Source organism: Artemia sp. Qi Xiang Cuo, chromosome 12 (assembly GCF_049724085.1).
Source record: "Artemia sp. Qi Xiang Cuo chromosome 12, ASM4972408v1, whole genome shotgun sequence".
In the NCBI taxonomy this organism is placed as follows: Eukaryota; Metazoa; Arthropoda; class Branchiopoda; order Anostraca; family Artemiidae; genus Artemia; species Artemia sp. Qi Xiang Cuo.
Genome location: NC_142805.1, coordinates 42,029,070 through 42,046,737, shown reverse-complemented (window position 1 = coordinate 42,046,737; position 17,668 = coordinate 42,029,070). Strand labels below are relative to the sequence as shown.

The window sequence follows — 17,668 nt, the reverse complement described above, 5'->3', positions numbered from 1 at the left end:
CCACATAACTTTCCCAATTACTTTCAGCTTCTTCATATGATTCGCCCAAAATTTGCATATTTTCGAATTTTGACCCTTTCCAAAGAAGTGCCCATGACAGCACAACATTTTCTGTAATCAGTGACCAGCAGTATTGACCAGTTTGATCATTTGGATGTTTTAGCTTAGTTATATTGTTGGCCTCTTCGCTTATTATCTCATTTAGCGATTTTTTTTTCGCTGACTGTTGACAGGGCTGTCAACCCCTAGCTTTTACAAGATAAAAGAAGTGAGGTTGCAAGATCGTTGAACAGCAAGGTGCCTCAAAGTAATGCTGACCCTCCTCAAGCAAGTTTTTTTGTGTGAATCTAAAAATCAAATGCTTTTTTTCAGATATACAGCTAAAATAATCGTGACTTGGGTCACAATGTGCTAATCATTTACTGTTTTAATTAATTAACAAAATGTTTCCCAGACATAGTTTTCCAAAGAAAATTAAAAAGCGATATTCATAAATAAAAGAGCAAAAAAGTAATATATACAAACTTACAGCGTAAATACACAGAAATTACTATGGACAATGAAACGAAGCCTAAAACGGCATTAAAATGAATAACCAAGTCAAACTTAAGACGAACATAAATTAACCTTAAGTAAGGAACTAAGTGCGGGGCTATCACCACTTCAGAATCCCAAAAGGTTAGAGTGTCACTTATGGTTTGTTCAAAATAATATTTTTTGGACACAAGTTTTATTTGTCACGGCCAAAAAAAGTGAAATTATTTCAACCTACAAATCAAGTTTAAAGGAAAGAAAAAAAAAATCCCTTATAACTAGCACATTAGTGACTTTCTATTTGGTTTTATTATTTTAAAAGAACACATTCTTCTGCTACTACTTTCATTCCATTCTCTATTTTAGGGAATTGACCCCTAAATAAAATTTATAATATGAGCTGGTGATTTTCGAAACAACCAGTTTGGCTTGCGAAAAAAAATTTTAATTGCCGAATCAGCAAATGATTCAAATGCTCAAAATACGATACATGTAAAAAAAAATGTTGAATGTTTAGGTTTTATTTATTTGTTCTTAGTAAGAAAATTGGATGTTCTAGTTCCCCTTTAAGAGTCAAAAGTGATGGAGGTCAACTAGCCCCCCCCCCCTAACTACCCTTCTTTTCATGAAACGCATCCGATTGAAATTATGAGATATCCATTTAAAAAATAGTCCAAAAAACACATAACAATGTCTCCAGGGTTGAAGACCCCCCCCCCCCCCGAACCCTGGGGAATAGGCTGCGAGTTATGCCCTGGTGGTATAAAAGGTCTCTATGGAATGGCTGCTCGAATAATGTACAGATGAGACTCATTTGACTTGAAATCGAAAGTTGTAGTGCCCTTTTTAAGAGTCAAAGGTAATTTAAGAGCAACCATCCCCCCCTCCCCATCATTACCAAAAAATAAAAAAAATCCAAACAAAATTTTGAGACATCTATTTTTTTTCAGCGTTGTTGAAAGGTTCAGTAATTGTGCGTTTGGAGATGTCCCCCCCTCGAGGCCTCCGGGCAAAGGCTGCAGGTTAGGCAATTTGTTCATTGTTTACACATAGTATAAGTTATTTCGAAAAGCTATGCATGTTTGACGACAACTTTTCCAAAATACGAAAGACATTAAAGTAAGAGTCTTTCAAGGAGTGTTGAACCAAATAAAAACATGTTATGTGTATATAGGTTGTCAAAAAGGCGTAACTCAGGAAAGACTGAGTATATTAATTTGGAAATTTCAAGAAATGAAAAAGGAGATGATCAATAGACCAAGGAAATATTTGCACGCTACTACTACTATCACTGCTTCTACTACTACCGCAACTACTAATGCTACTACCACTACTTTCACTAAAACTACTACTTCTGTAGCGGGGACTACTAAGGCTGAGGATATTGAAATAAACACCTGAGGAAACTTTGAGGGGAAACGTTGAGCTTAATCAAAGCATATTATATGCATACAGATTTAAAAAACCTGTCCCTTTGGAACAGGGACCAAATGAGAAGTTTTCCAAGCTTTCGGGAATAATCCCGCTGCAAAGCATTTTCTATAGAGAGAGGCAAGAGGACCAGCAAGTTCAGGGGCACATCTTTTAAGGATGAAACTGGGAATCTTGTCAGGTCCGGAAGCTTTGGTAACATCAAGCTGGCTTAGCGTTCTGAGCACCTTCCAAGTAGTTATGTTAACGCTGGTGATTTTTGCATCTGTTCGTGGCGGAAAGGGGGGAAGGGGAGACTCCGTCCTCATCAATTTGGGAGACCTTTGAAAAGACTTCTGCAAGGGCCTTTACCTTTTTCTGGCCTTACTGGATCATCGTTCCTTCAACATGAAGCGAGAGAATTGATGTTGATTTAGATGACGGCAGGGCTTCTTTGACTACCCTCCACCACCGATTTGCAGGGGCACTTTTCAGTTCGTCTACAAACTTGTGCTTGTAATTGGCTCTAGCTTGACGTGCAGCTTTAACAGACTCGTTTCGAGCGCTAATAAAAGCAGCCCAGTCCTCATCGGATTCAGTTCGTCATTTCTTGTGAGCCTTCTTTCTGACCCTGATTGCTTTTCTACAACCAGCATTGAACCACGGCTTATCTCGAAATGAGACTTTTACTGTTTTTGATGGGACGAATTGCTCAATAGCCTCTTTAATCGCTTTTTCGTAAAGTCCCGCTGTTTTATGTGGGGCTTCTTTTAAAAATGTACTACACGGCTTTGCCGATAAGAAGTTTCGCAGACCATCCCAGTCTGTGCGGTGATACTGCCTGATGATCCGCTCGTGCTTTACAAATGGAGGTATTTTGAGATTTCCACAAGCTGTAACTGCCACATGGTCGCTGGCAAAAGGATAGCTTTCAACACTAAAGGAATCCGAATGATCAGTGTAGAAGAGATCAACCCTCGATGATCCACGAGAGCCAATGTAAGTGTGAAATTCAACACGTTGTTCTTGGCTAAAAGTAGGACTCAGGTCTAGCAGATCTACGCGCTCCGAATAACTTGTATGACTTTTCAACCAGTAGTAATGTCGGCTGTTGAAGTCTCCTTGGATAATTATACCTGATTTAGGGAACTTTTGCTTCATAAATTCCAAGCAATCTTCCAGATGTTCGGTGATTTTCATCTTTGGTGGGTTATAGACTGTACCAATAACAAACGATTTGTTTGATAGGTTTACTTTAACCCAAAGGACCTCCTTATCGCTAGGGATCGAAAGTGCCAAAAAAGGGATGTTATTTTTAAGGTACATAGCAACACCACCTCTACCAAAAGTCGAGCTTCTCGGGTTTTTACGATCCAGCCTGAGCAGAGTGTAACCAGGAATACTGATCTCACTATCAATGACGCTAGAATTCAGGTTGGTCTCGGATACACGCATGACAGAAGGGGAAACCTCATTCATCATGTGCTGTAGGTGATCCAACTTGGATCGGAGACCACGTATATTGCAGTTAGTAAAAGTAAACGTAACCGTAAGAATTGTCTTGGGGCGTGCATTTGGTCGTCTACTTGAAGAAAGTCCGATACTAGGCTGTTTTTTTTCGTTTGAAAACTTGGTAAATACCGGCTGGATGGGTAGTTGGCCCAAACAGCGGACAAAAGGACTCCTAAGACAGACTTTGCCTCATCAGATAAGGAGTGGTCATAAGACCTCATAGATATCCTCAGCAAAGATAGCGGTGACCCCAATAGGAGCAGGAGTCGGCACCTTGCGGTACCTACCACTCTAAAGCTCTGCGGGCAGGAACGCCAAACCCTGAGTGGTTTGCCGGAGCATACCACCGCATACCCAACAATAGTGGGTATAGTAGAATAAAATTACCAGAGATGATAGTGCTCAAAGAGAATGTTAGTCTAAAACTTTTAGTTGACGACGAAGGCCAACTTCTTGCTACCGTTGCTGGTAAAACATTACCCGTTGATAGATCATATCACCGTCTTTCTCGTATTAAGATTAAAAAGAAGACAATAAGAAGACGGGCATACCCCAGCATCGATATCATAAGCCATGTCACATCCAGATGTCAAAACTGCGACCTATGTAAAAATAATTTCGTAATAAACAATATAACCGCAAGTAAAACAAAAAAAGCAACAGCATACATTATCAGCATGGAGATTAAAGAGAATTTGATGAAAAACAAATCCCATGCAAACTTCACTAACACCATCATGGAAAAGGTGAGGGTAAAATATTCCAATAAAGCCTGCCCACATAAAAAAGTTATCGTGGCATTGAATGCTGAGAAAGAGAAATATTTAAATTATGAAACAAGTGCTAATGGCGATCTTATAGGAAATGTATGCTTGCGCTGTCAAGACACTCAGCAGTTAAATTCCTTTGGAGTACCAAAGAATTTCTAGCATCAGAGTGCTGGATATGCAAGAGTAACATTCCCCGAGATGATAGTACTCAAAGAGAATGTTAGTATAAAACTTTTTGTTGATGACGAAGCCCAACTTCTTGCTACCGTTGCTGGTACCACATTACCCATTGATAGATCATATGATCATATTTCTGGTATTACCATTCAAAAGAAGACACGAAGAAGAAGACAGGCATACCACTCTAACAGTATCATAAGTCATATCATATCCAAGTATTAAAACTGTGGCCTATGCAAAAATAATGTCGCAATAGACAATGAAACCGCAAGTAAAAGAGAAAGCGCTTTGAAAGACAATATCACATAGGAATATAAAGATGAATTTATGAAAAACAAAGTATCAGCAAACGTTACTGCTACCATCATGGGTTTACCAACAGATGCAGTCCATGAAGCCGGTATTTCGACAATGAAATGTATGACGAGGTTGTTCTAAGCTGTGTATACCCACAAAATGGGAATACATGACATTTGAAGAGAAAACATGACGAAGTATTTTATGGCTAGATTTAACGTGTTCATTTTGTATGATGATAATCAACACGCAATTATTTCAATAAAAATATTTTATTGCATTACTTTGTCTTGTTTCCACTATCGCTAGGGCACGTTATCAACTCCGGGAAACTCGGAAGAGAACTAGAAGTTTTCTTCACTTCTTTGAAACAAAATCAGAATTAAAATTGATCTTTTCTATTCTTTGGAAAACATCAAAATATAACTGTTAGTTCGATTTTGATTTTTCCGACAGAATAGAAAAGTTCCATTTTAATTCTGATTTTTTTTTCCAAAGAAGTGAGGAAGAGTTCAAGTTCTCATCTGAATTTCTCGGAGTTGATAACGTACCCTAAAAATAGTTGAAACAAGAAAAAAGTAATGCAATAAAATATTTGTATTGAAATAATTGCGTGTTGAATATGATCATACAAAATAAACACGTTAAATCTAGCCATATAATACTTCATGTTTTCTCTTCAGATGTCACATATTCTCATTTTGGGGGTACACATAGCTTTGAACAATCTCAACATACATTTCATAGTCGATAATACTGGCTTCATAGACTGCATCTGTTGGTAAACCCATGATTGTAGCAGAAACGCTTGCTGATGCTTTGTTTTTCATCAATTCAGCTTTATATTCCTTGGTGATATTGTCTTTAAAAGCGCTTTTTGTTTTAATTGCGGTTTTACTGTCTATTACGACATTATTTTTGCATAGGCCGCAGTTTTGACACTCGGATATGACAAAACTTATGATACTGTTAGAGCGGTATGCCTGTCTTCTTCTTCTTGTCTTCTTTTGAATGGTAACGCAAGAAAGATGGTGATATGATCTATCAACGGGTAATGTATTACCTGCAACGGTAGCAAGAAGTTGGCCTTTGTCGTCAACTAAACGTTTTAGACTAGTATTGTATTTAAGCACTATCAACTCGGAGAATGTTACTCTCGCATATCCAGCACTTTGATGGTAGAAATTCTTGGGTACTCCAAAGGAATTTAACTCCTTAGTGTCATGACAGCACACGCATACACTTTCAATAAGATCGCAATTAGCACTTGTTTCATAATTCAAATACTTCTCTTTCTCAGCATTCAATGCTAAGATAACTTTATTATGTGGGCAGGCTTTATTGGAATACTTCACCCTTACCTTTTCCATGATGGCGTCAGTGAAGTTTAAATGGGATTTATTTTTCATCAAATCCTCTTTAATCTCCATGCTGATAATGTTTGCTAGTGCTTTTTTTGTTTTACTTGCGGTTTCATTGTCTATTACAACATTATTTTTACATAGGCCGTAGTTTTGACATCTGGATATAATATGGCTTATGATATTGATGCTGGGGTATGCCCGTCTTCTTCTTGTCTTCTTTTGAATGTTCATGCCAGAAAGATGGTGATAGGATCTATCAACGGGTAATGTGTTACCAGCAACGGTAGCAAGAAGTTGGCTTTCGTCGTCAATTACAAGTTTTTGACTAGCATTCTCTTTGAGCACTATCATCTCTGGAAATTTTATTCTACTATATCCACCATCAATAGTGTTGAATTTTTTCTATATTCCAAAGTAATTTATCTCCTTGGTGTCATGACAAAGCACTCTTACATTTCCAATAAGATCGCCATTAATATTTTTTTCATAATTCAAGTATTTCTCACTGGCAGCATTCAATGTGAAAATAACTTTGTCATGTGCACACAGTTTTCTTGGAATATTTCATCTTCATTTTTAAAAAAATAGTATTTAGATATTAATCCTTCCAATTTACAAGTGATACTGATCGAAAACTTATAGTAAACTATATATCCTCGATAACCAGCCATAGATTACAACTGAGGCAACCACCAAAAAAATCTTGGAATTGACGGAACTTGGAGGGGAATTGGTGGAATCAGGGGCAGAAGTGGAAATCCGGAAGTGAGGCAACCGGAGCCTGTTTTCAAGTTGGGGGTCGGAGGGGTATAGGTGGGGCTGGAGTCAATTGTATCGGGGGGAGGGTGGGGCCAGTAGAATTGGAGGTGGAAGCGATACAACCGGAGGCTAGAAGCGGGGTTATCACCCTATTAAAAGAAACAAAATATCTTTAAATATCTTAGGAGTGATGATGAGATGTCAGAGGGTGCCGCAGAGCATTAATAGTCTCAGACAGGTTGGGAATCCTTGGAAAATAATATCAATAGAGAATATATCCATTGAGGGCGTTCAAACGCTAGAAACGCTAGAAGAAATGTTGATGACAGATGTCGCAAGGTATCACAGGGACGTAAGAGCGTGGTAGTGTGGCGTGAATTGCTTGGAGTATCACGTTCTGGTAGTGAAATGGGCCAGTTCCGCTGTCGCATGCCACGTGGATGGTAGGGGGTAGGCGTGTAATGTCGCTATGGCGCGGTATCTTTTATAGGTTATTATGAAAGGCTAGCCTTGCGAAAACTCAAATCAATGAATTAAAAGCATAATTTTTAACAAGAAATGTCTGAAAATGTCTTAGGAATGATGAATGGGGTGTCAGAGGGTGCCACAGAGCAGTAATAGTGTGGCAGAGGGCTGGGAATCCTTCGGAAAAAAAGCAATAGTATATATATCCATTGAGGTTGTTCAAACTCTATAGGACGCTTAAAATGTTGATGACCGGTGTCGCAAGGTGTTGCAGGGAAGTAACAGTGTGGTTGTGTGGCGTGAATTGCTTGGAGTATCACATTCTGGTATTGAAATGGCGAGTTCCACTGTTCAATGCCACGTGAATGGTAGGGGGCAGGCACGTAATGTCACGATGGCGTGGAGTATTATGGTGGTTATTATGAAAGTCCAGGTTCACGAAAAACTTGAATCACCCGATTGAAGTATAATTTTTTAACAATGTCTTAGGAATGATAAAGGGGGTGTCAAAGGGTGCCACAGAGCAGTAATTGTTAGATAGTGCGGCGTGAATTGCAAGGGGGCATCATGTTGGGGGTGGATTACTAAAACATAAATTAATGGATTAAAAAGCATATTTTTATTATGAAAATATCTGTGAATGCCTTTGTAATAATGAGTCCCAGAGGGTACCTTATGCAATACATAGTTTTCCAGGGTGGCCTTCAATGCCTTGGACTAGCACACTCTAGAGCTTAAAGATAAGGTGGGAGGTGTTAAAAGAATATTTTCGGGAGAGGAGGACTGAAATCTAAATTCCAGTCAAAGAAAACGATGCATTTTCGCTAAAAAGTTCTTAATAGGGCTTCTTAATAGGGCTTAGATATCTAATATCAACCTTTCTCTCTGGACATGATTGCTAGGCGGAGGGTGGGGCGTATTGTCATGATGGTGTGAAATCTAACATCCCACTCAAAGAAACGATGCATTTTTATTAAAACCTTCTTACTAGGGCTTAAATTTGCATCTAATTTCAGCCATATTCCCTGGTATTGCCTGCTAGAACCCCACCACCTTTCTATAATACACTGTTCTTTTTGCATATATTACGATAAGCCTTTTTTCACGTTTTATTTTTTGATTGTCGTGTTTTTCAACTGTTTTTTTTTTATGTGTTTCTAATATTGTATGTAAATTTGTTTGAAATAATAAAACTTTTATTTACAAAGTCTGTGTTGTTATGATTTATTGTTTAGCACGATGAAGGAGTTTAAATAATTTCAGAATAAATTTAGCGCAATTGTCTCTGAAAATAAATATTCCCCGTCTTCTTGCCAATTGCAGGTGCACGGAAAAACAAAGGTTACGTTCGGAATCCTGCCAGGTGTGTCATGAAATTGACAGAGGTGTGTCTTATGACGTCACGGGAAAGTGTTATTTCTTGAAAGTATTGAGTAGGACAGAATATTGGGAATAACTTGCTAGTCCTCTTGCTTGGAGCGCTGTTCCATTAGAAGGAGATTGACCTTTCGACTCCTAGAGAGAACAAAGAACTAAAGAGCCAAAAAAAGTATTATGCGACAGTGATGCGCGCCGTCATTACGTAAAAGTGAATGCTAAGCTTACATAAAGTGTGCGCCTTCATTAAGTTAAAAGAAAGAAAAAAATGCTTTGAATGTTTCGCGCGAAAAAAAAATAAAATGTCAAAAAGTATTACGTGACAGTAATGGTTGCGCAATCATTACGTGACATCACAAGGTGTGTGTTGTCATTAAATGACAAGCGGAGATTCCCCATGGGTTCCTGCCGCAAGGTTACATAAAATTGGGTCATTCATTTTAGACCTGACCGTTTAAAACGGGGTAAGTCATGTGATGTCATTCGAGTCTAGAGGGGTTTGTCGGCGGAATCTTACCAACTGTGTTCCCTTTAATTCGACCGGTGACCGCATTGCACAGGTGCGACGGCTTGAGGGGCTGGTAGATCCACTTATCTGATCCCTATAAATCCTATGTTAATTTTCCTATGGCTGTCACACAAATCCAATGTTAATTTTCCTATGGATGGGGAAATACTGGAACACGTGGAAACAGAGCTCTCATGAGAATCTTGCCAGAGATGCCGTGACGTCAGGGGGCTGCGATCGGAATCCCATGGGAAAAGGGAGGGCATGCGATCAAAGTGCCTGTGAAGATACTACCTACAACTATTGCTACTACACAAGCTAAGGGTATTGAGGTGAAGCTTTCAAGGAATATTTAGGCAGAGGTTGAACTAAATCAAAATGAACTATAATCATGTAGATTGTCAAAAGGGTGACAAAACACTTTTGCGACCGACGTGACCTTTCAGCGCTATTAAATAACAACCCTTCGGGCGCTTCTAAATCGATTGCTACAGTGATAAAACCTGTTCCATCATGTTTCGCCGTTTCTAGCTATTCGACTGATGGGTAATAAGTCAAAGTAGCGTTCAGTTGGAACTATTTAGATGACGGTGAAGTGTGGCTGTTTGTTTTTTCAAAAAAGGTAAGAAGACGAGTTTTTTATTTGTGATTAATTAAAAAAAAACTTTCCGAAAAATAAGTTTTTCAAAGAAAAGTAAAGACCATTTTAAACTTAAGCTCAGAAGATACGAATACCTGTTAAAATTCAAACTCAAAACGACCAGAAATTACTATTAAAGAATAAATGAAACCCAAAACGAGCCGAAATTAAATAAACAATCATAGCAAAAAATATACAGCAAGTAATAATATAAATGAATAAATAGATTTTAAAGCGAGTAATGCTTAGATTGAATATGAAAATCAAGCTTAAAACGAAAAAAAATAGTTTGCTATTAAAGTATAAATGAAACTTAAAACGAACAGAAATCAAGTTTGAATCGAATAAAAATAACTACAAACAAGAGTTTGAGTATCGCCTCACTGCAGAAGCCTAAAACCTACTGCGTCATTGGCGCTTTACTGAAAACTATATGAGTCTCGAACAGTCTTGGAAAGTATAAACAAAATAAAATTGAATATTAGATATATAATTATATTAATTGTTGAAAGATCCATAAGTTCAAGATTTTTTTTCACTGTAATTTTTATTTTCATTTTCAATGCTGTAAGAACTGGAAAAGAATAAAATATAAGAGTAATTCGTTTTCAGTGAAGCGCCAATGACACAGAAGGCTTTAGGTTTTTGCAGTTAAAGAAGGGGGCAGTATCCAAATTTTGTTTGTAGTGAAACTATATTTGTCTTGACCAATGTTGGAAAGAACTAATAAATTAAACTGAATATTTGATGTATGATGATATTGATTGCTGAAAGCTCATCCGTTCAAAATTTTACTGTAATTTTAGTATTTATTTTCAATATTAAGTACAAAAGAAAACATTTGTATTATGATTCGTTTTCAGTAAAGCTCCAATGACGCAGTAGGTTTTAGGCTTCTGCAGTGAGGCGATACCCAAACTCTTGTTTGTAGTTATTTTTATTCAATTCAAACTTGATTGCATATTCAATTTAAGTTTCACTCGTTTTAAGATTTATTTATTCATTTACATTAATATATATTTTATGTTTGTTCGCATTGATTGTTTATTTAATTTCTGTTCGTCTTAAGTTTCATTTATACTTTAATAGCAAACTATTTTTTTCGTTTTAAGCTTGATTTCATATTCAATCTAACCATTACTCGCTTTAAAATCTATTTATTCATTTATATTATTACTTGTTGTATGTTTTTTGCTATGATTGTTTATTTAATTTCTGTTCGTTTTGGGTTTCATTTATTCTTTAATAGTAATTTCTGGTCATTTTGATTTTGAATTTTAACAGGTATTCATATCTCCTGAGCTTAAGTTTAAAATGGCATTTACTTTTCTTTGAAAAACTTATTTTTCGGAGTTTTTTTTAAATTAAGTTTTTTTCGTTTTTGATTGCAACAAGTTTCAAGTTTTTATTGCATGGGGGTGGGTGCTTACTGTCCGATTATTCTTGACTTTAAAAAACGGATCTAGAACTTTCAATTTAAATCGAATGATGCTTTTTTCAAAGTCTATAGGATTACCTCTTTGATAAAAACCTTATATATGAACAATAGACAGCTTGCATAACTTGTGGACAGCGATTGGCAACAATGAATGGATTGAAAAAATAGCTCCAATAAGGATGTTTTGACCATTTCACTTGCTGACACAAAGGGATCACGACTGTTTTGAATTGACCTTAATAGGATTTTGTGTGCAAAAGCAATTGTGCATCTATCACAGAGTATGTATTTTAACCTTATAATTGGATAATTATAATAGATTTACTATGTGTTCTTCCCATACCAAACTTTACCTTATTAAAGTCTTTGGGGTGGAGGCGGCGTAGTTGGCAGAAGGAAGAAAACCTTAGCGTAGACAGTAGGAGAGGAGAGGGTGAGGTTGGAGACTCATCCAGTACGGGGTGGAACTTCGCTTATCTCCTCCGTTCCCAATTTAGGAGATTAGACAGACTCATTGGGCTGTAGAATGCTGGACCGTTTGAGTTGTGGAAGACGTTAAAATACTCAAAAATACTTTATATTTTCAGTTATTTCAAGATTGATTTACTATATTATGGAAGGGTGAGCCCCCTGGCTCATCATTTTGGTGAGCCTCAATTCATAATATGCAATTTTTATTAATTGTTGCGTGTTATGTGCATATATTATTCTATATATGTTATTTTGAGTTATACTTTTATCGTATTGCGTTCATTTTTAAGGCTTGAGATAAAAACTGAAACCTTAGCGGAGACAGTGGTGGGGGGAAGTCTCCCCCCTCACATTCATAATTGAGCAGCCACAGAGACAGTAAAACAAATTAAATTAATCTGTCTTTTGAAAATGTCTTTTTTCAAAAGACACGAACAAAATCGTCCAAAGGAACCTGAAGTACTATCTCTGATATTTCCATTGCCTCTTTATTCCTGCCACATTAAGACGTAAAATTTAGAATATAAACGAATGGATTTAGTTTTCCCCACCTTGGATTATCTACATTGGGAACCGACGACCCCGGGAAATTCCTCCCCCATCAAAGAGTATTTTGTTTTCCAGCTGATAAGTCCTCTGAGTTAAATTACATCCAGCAAACATTTCTAAGCCGTAGAATATGCTCCCCAAACATACTTCCCTCAGATAATTTTAGATATTCGTAAAATAGAATCTGAAATTTCTACTCAACTTTTTAGGTCAAAAGCAATGTTATATCGTTACGTAAGCAAAGAACCATAAGCGTTTAATGAATTAGTACTGACCTATTTTTCCAGGGGTACTTTATGTGGAAGAGGTGGTCGCATAAACGTTGGAAAGGGGTTCAAAGAATTACAAATCAAAATCTGTAGTACCCTTAACATAGGGGCGGATCCAGGATTTTTTAGGGGGGGGGGCGCACAATAAGTTGATCCGATAAACTTGCGTTAGGAGCAAGTTTAATTAACACAATCTTGTGTTAATTAAGTAAATTACATTACTTTAGACTACGTTAGGGAGGGGAGCGCCCCCTCGCCCCTCCCCTAAATCCGCCACTGCCTTACACTCTCTGTTTCATTCCTTGTTAGGGAGGAGAGCAGATGCCTAATAGGTGTGTGTTAATACCAAGACATTCTAACGCTCATTGCGCCTTAAGGTATAAACAGAATTACTTCAACGGGAGGGGTGGGGAAAAAGGGCGTGGGGCGGTATTTACCCTTCGATCGATTTTGACTCGTAAGAGCTGGACTAGAACTTCCAATTTCCAATCAAATGAGCCCTCTCTGAAGTTTATACGAGAATCCCTTCCTGCCCCCGGGCCCTGGGGGGTTTTGTCGACGCCAGAGTTTTGTTACTTAACCTTTCAACTATTTAAAAAAAAATATTTATCTGATGCATTTAGGGCGTGGAGGAGGGGGGGCTAGTTGCCCTCTAATCTCTTTTGACTCTTAAAAAGTGAACAAGAACTTTCAATTTCCAATCAAATGAGCCCTCTCTAAAGTTTATACGAGTATCCCTTCCATAAAAAATAATATGAAGGATTCGGAGAATCCTTAAATTTCAACCCTTGCCCTGAGGGCTGTGGGGGAGTTGTCATCCTCAAAGACTTCATTTCCAGACCTTAAAACTACGTTTAATATAATGGCTGTCTCAAAATTTTGACTGGATGTGTTTGGGGAAAAGGTGGGCGTGAGAAGGGAGTTAGTTGCCCTCTAATCACTTTCGACTATTAAAAAGGGCACTAGCCCTTTGAATTTCCAATCCAATGAGCCCTTGTTGAAGTTCCTACGACAACACTTTCTATAAAAACCTTATATGCCCCCAGGGTATAACTTAAAACCCTTGCCTTGAGGGTTTTGGGGGAGTATCCTCCTCAAAAACATATTTTCTGTCTACAAATCAACTACGTTGAACAAAAGGGCTTTCTAAAAATTTTCATTGGATGTGTTTGGGGGAATGATGGGCGTTGGGGGGGGGGCTAGGTGCCCTCCAATCACTTTCGACTATTAAAAAGGGCAGTAACCCTTTCAGTTTCCAATCGAATAAGCCATTTTTGAAGTTTCTACGACCACGCCTTCTACAAAAACCTTACATGCCCCAAGGGCATAACTTAAACCCCTTGCCTTGAGGGTTGTGGGGGAGGGTCCACCTCAAAAAAATATCTTCTATCAAACAATCAACGATGCTGAACACAATGGCAATCTAAACGTATTGATTGAAGGTGTTTTGGGTAAGGAGGGGTGTGGGGGGGACTAGTTGCCCTCCACCCACTTTCCACTATTAAAAAGGGCACTAGCCCTTTGAATTTCCAATCTAATGAGCCTTTTTTGAAGTTTCTACGACAACGCCTTCTACAAAAACCTTACACCGTATGTCCCCAGGGCTTAACTTAAAACCCTTGCCCTGAGGGTTGTGGGGGAGTGTCCTCCTCAAAAATATATTTTCCATCTGGAAATCAACTACGCTGAACAAAATGGCTATCTCAAAATTTTTATTGGATGTGTTTGGGGGAATGATGGGCGTAAGGGGTGGGGGGGGGCTAGTTGCCCTCCAATCCCTTTCGACTATTAAAAAGGGCACTAGTCCTTTGAATTTCCAATCGAATAAGCCTGTTTTGAAGTTTCTACGACAAAGCCTTCTATAAAAACCTTTTATGCCCCCAGGGCATAACTTATAACACTTGCCCTGAGGGTTGTGGGGGAGTGTCCGCCTCAAAAACATATTTTCTATCTGGAAATAAACTACGCTGAACAAAATGGCTATCTGAAAATTTTGATTGGATGTGTTTGAGGGAATGATGGGTGTGGGGGGGGCGAGTTGCCCTCCAATCACTCTCGACTATTAAAAAGGGCACTAGCCCTTTAATTTCCAATCGAATGAGCCTGTTTTAAAGATTATACGACAACGCCTTCTATAAAAACCTTATAAGCCCCCAGGGCATAACTTAAAACCCTTGCCTTGAGAGTTTTAATGGAGTACAATCCTCCAAAAAAAAATTTCTCTGTTAAAAATAATTATGCCAACATACATTGACAAAACCAACTGGGGCTTGGCTGTTTGCGGGGAACCGATGGGCGTTGGGGGGGGGGCCCTTTGTCATCCAATAACATTCAACTATTAAAAAGAGCCCAAGATATATGAATTTTAAATCGAATGAGCCTTTTTTGAAGTTTCTAGGACAACGCCTTCTATAAAAACCTTATACGGCCCCAGAGCATAACTTAAAACCCTTGCCTTAAGGGTTGTGGGGTAGTGTCCTCCTCAAAAACATATTTTCTATCTGGAAATCAACTACGCTGAACAAAATGGCCATCTAAAAGTTTTGATTCAATGTGTTTTGGGGACTGATGGGCGTGGGGGGGACTAGTTGCCCTCCAACCACTTTCGACTATTAAAAAAGGCACTAACCCTTTGAATTTCCAATCAAATGAGCCTGTTTTGAAGTTTCTACGACAACACCTTCTACAAAAACCTTACACCGTATGTCCCCAGGGCTTAACTTAAAACCCTTGCCCTGAGGGTTGTGGGGGAGTGTCCTCCTCAAAAATGTATTTTCCATCTGGAAATCAACTACGCTGAACAAAATGGCTATCTCAAAATTTTGTTTGGATGTGTTTGGGGTAATGATGGGCGTAAGGGGTGGGGGGGGCGAGTTGCCCTCCAATCCCTTTTGACTATTAAAAAGGGCACTAGCCCTATGAATTTCTAATCTAATGAGCCTTTTTTGAAGTTTCTACGAAAACGCCTTCTATAAAAACCTTATATGCCCCCAGGGCATAACTTAAAACCCTTGCCCTGAGGGTTGTGGGGGATTGTCCTCCTCAAAAACATATTTTGTATCTCAAAACAAACTACGCTGAACAAAATGGCTATCTCAAAATTTTGCTTCGATGTGTTGGGGGGAATGCGGGGTGTGGGGGGGGGCTAGTTGCCCTCCAATCACTTTCGACTATTAACAAGTGCACTAGCCCTTTAATTTCCAATCGAATGAACCTTTTTTGAAGTTTATACGACAAAACCATCTATAAAAGCCTGGTCTGTCCCCAGGGTATAACTAACCCCTTTGTCCTGAGGGTATCGTGGTAGTAACCTCCCCGAAAATATCTTATTTCTTTGGAAAGGACTTGTACTGAACAAAAAGGCTATCTCAATCTTTTTATTGGATGGGTTCGCGCAAGTGGCTTGCGTCGGGGGGGGGGGGCTAGTTGCCCTCCAATCACTTTCGACTATTAAAAAGGGCACTAGCCCTTTGAATTTCCAATCGAATGAGCCTTTTTTGAAGTTTCTACGACAATGCCTTCTACAAAAACCTTATATGCGCCCAGGGTATAACTTAAAACCCTTGCCCTGAGGATTGTGGGGAAGTGTCCACCTCAAAAACATATTTCCTATCTAAAAATCAACTATGCTGAGCAAAACGGCGCTCTAACAATTTTGATGGGCGGAGTGGGGGGGACTGAGGGGTGGGGGGGGGCTAGTAACCCTCCAATCACTTTCGACTATTAAAAAGGCACTAGCCCTTTGAATTTCCAATCGAATGAGCTTTTTTTGAAGTTTCTACGACAAGGCCTTCTACAAAAACCTTACACCGTATGTCCCCAGGGCTTAACTTAAAACCCTTGCCCTGAGGGTTGTGGGGAGTGTCCTCCTCAAAAATGTATTTTCTATCTGGAAATCAACTACGCTGAACAAAAAGGCTATCTCAAAATTTTGATTGGATGTGTTTGGGGGAATCATGGGCGTAAGGGGTGTGGGGGGGGGGCTAGTTGCCCTCCAATCCCTTTCGACTATTAAAAAGGGCACTAGCCCTATGAATTTCTAATCGAATGAGCCTTTTTTGAAGTTTCTACGACAACGCCTTCTATAAAAACCTTACATGCCCCAAGGGCATAACTTAAAACCCTTGCCCTGAGGGTTGTGGGGGATTGTCCTCCTCAAAAACATATTTTCTATCTGAAAACAAACTACGCTGAACAATATGGCTATCCCAAAATTTTGATTGGATGTGTTTGGGGGAATGATGGGTGTGGGGGGGGGCTAGTTGCCTTCCAATCCCTTTCGATTATTAAAAAGGGCACGATCCCTTTGATTTCCAATTGAATGAGCCTGTTTTGAAGTTTATACTACAATGCCTTCTATAAAAACCTTTTCTACCCTCATGGTATAACTTAAAACTATTGTCTTGAGTTGTGGGGGAGTGTCCTCCTCAAAAATATATTTTCTATCTGGAAATCAACTACGCCGAACAAAATGGCTATCTAAAAATTTTCATTGGATGTGTTTGGGGGAATGATGGGCGTTGGGGGGGGGGCTAGCTGCCCTCCAATCACTTTCGACTATTAAAAAGGGCAGTAGCCCTTTGAATTTCCAATCGAATGAGCCATTTTTGAAGTTTCTACGACAACGCCTTCTACAAAAACCTTATACGCCCCCAGAGCATAACTTAAAACCCTTGCCTTAAGGGTTGTGGGGGAGTGTCCTCCTCAAAAACATATTTTCTATGTGAAAATCAACTACGCTGAACAAAATGGCTATCTGAAAATTTTGATTGGATGTTTTTGTGGGAATGATGGGCGTGGGGGGGGGCTAGTTGCCCTCCAATCACTTTCGACTATTAAAAAGGGCACTAGCCCTTTGAATTTCCAATCGAATGAGCCTGTTTTGAAGTTTCTACGACAACGCCTTCTATAAAAACCTTACACCGTATGTCCCCAGGGCTTAACTTAAAACCCTTGCCCTGAGGGTTGTGGGGGAGTGTCCTCCTCAAAAATGTATTTTCCATCTGGAAATCAACTACGCTGAACAAAATGGCTATCTCAAAATTTTGATTGGATTTGTTTGGGGGAATGATGGGCGTAAGGGGTGGGGGGGGGGGGGCTAGGTGCCCTCCAATCACTTTCGATT

At 38.9% G+C, this 17,668-nt stretch overlaps 1 protein-coding gene across 6 annotated transcripts in view; it reads right to left on the bottom strand.

Moving 5' to 3' along the window:
- LOC148946130 (uncharacterized) overlaps nt 1-17,668 on the bottom strand; it is a 115,866-nt gene that overhangs the window by 59,023 nt on the left and 39,175 nt on the right. The window lies entirely within an intron of this gene.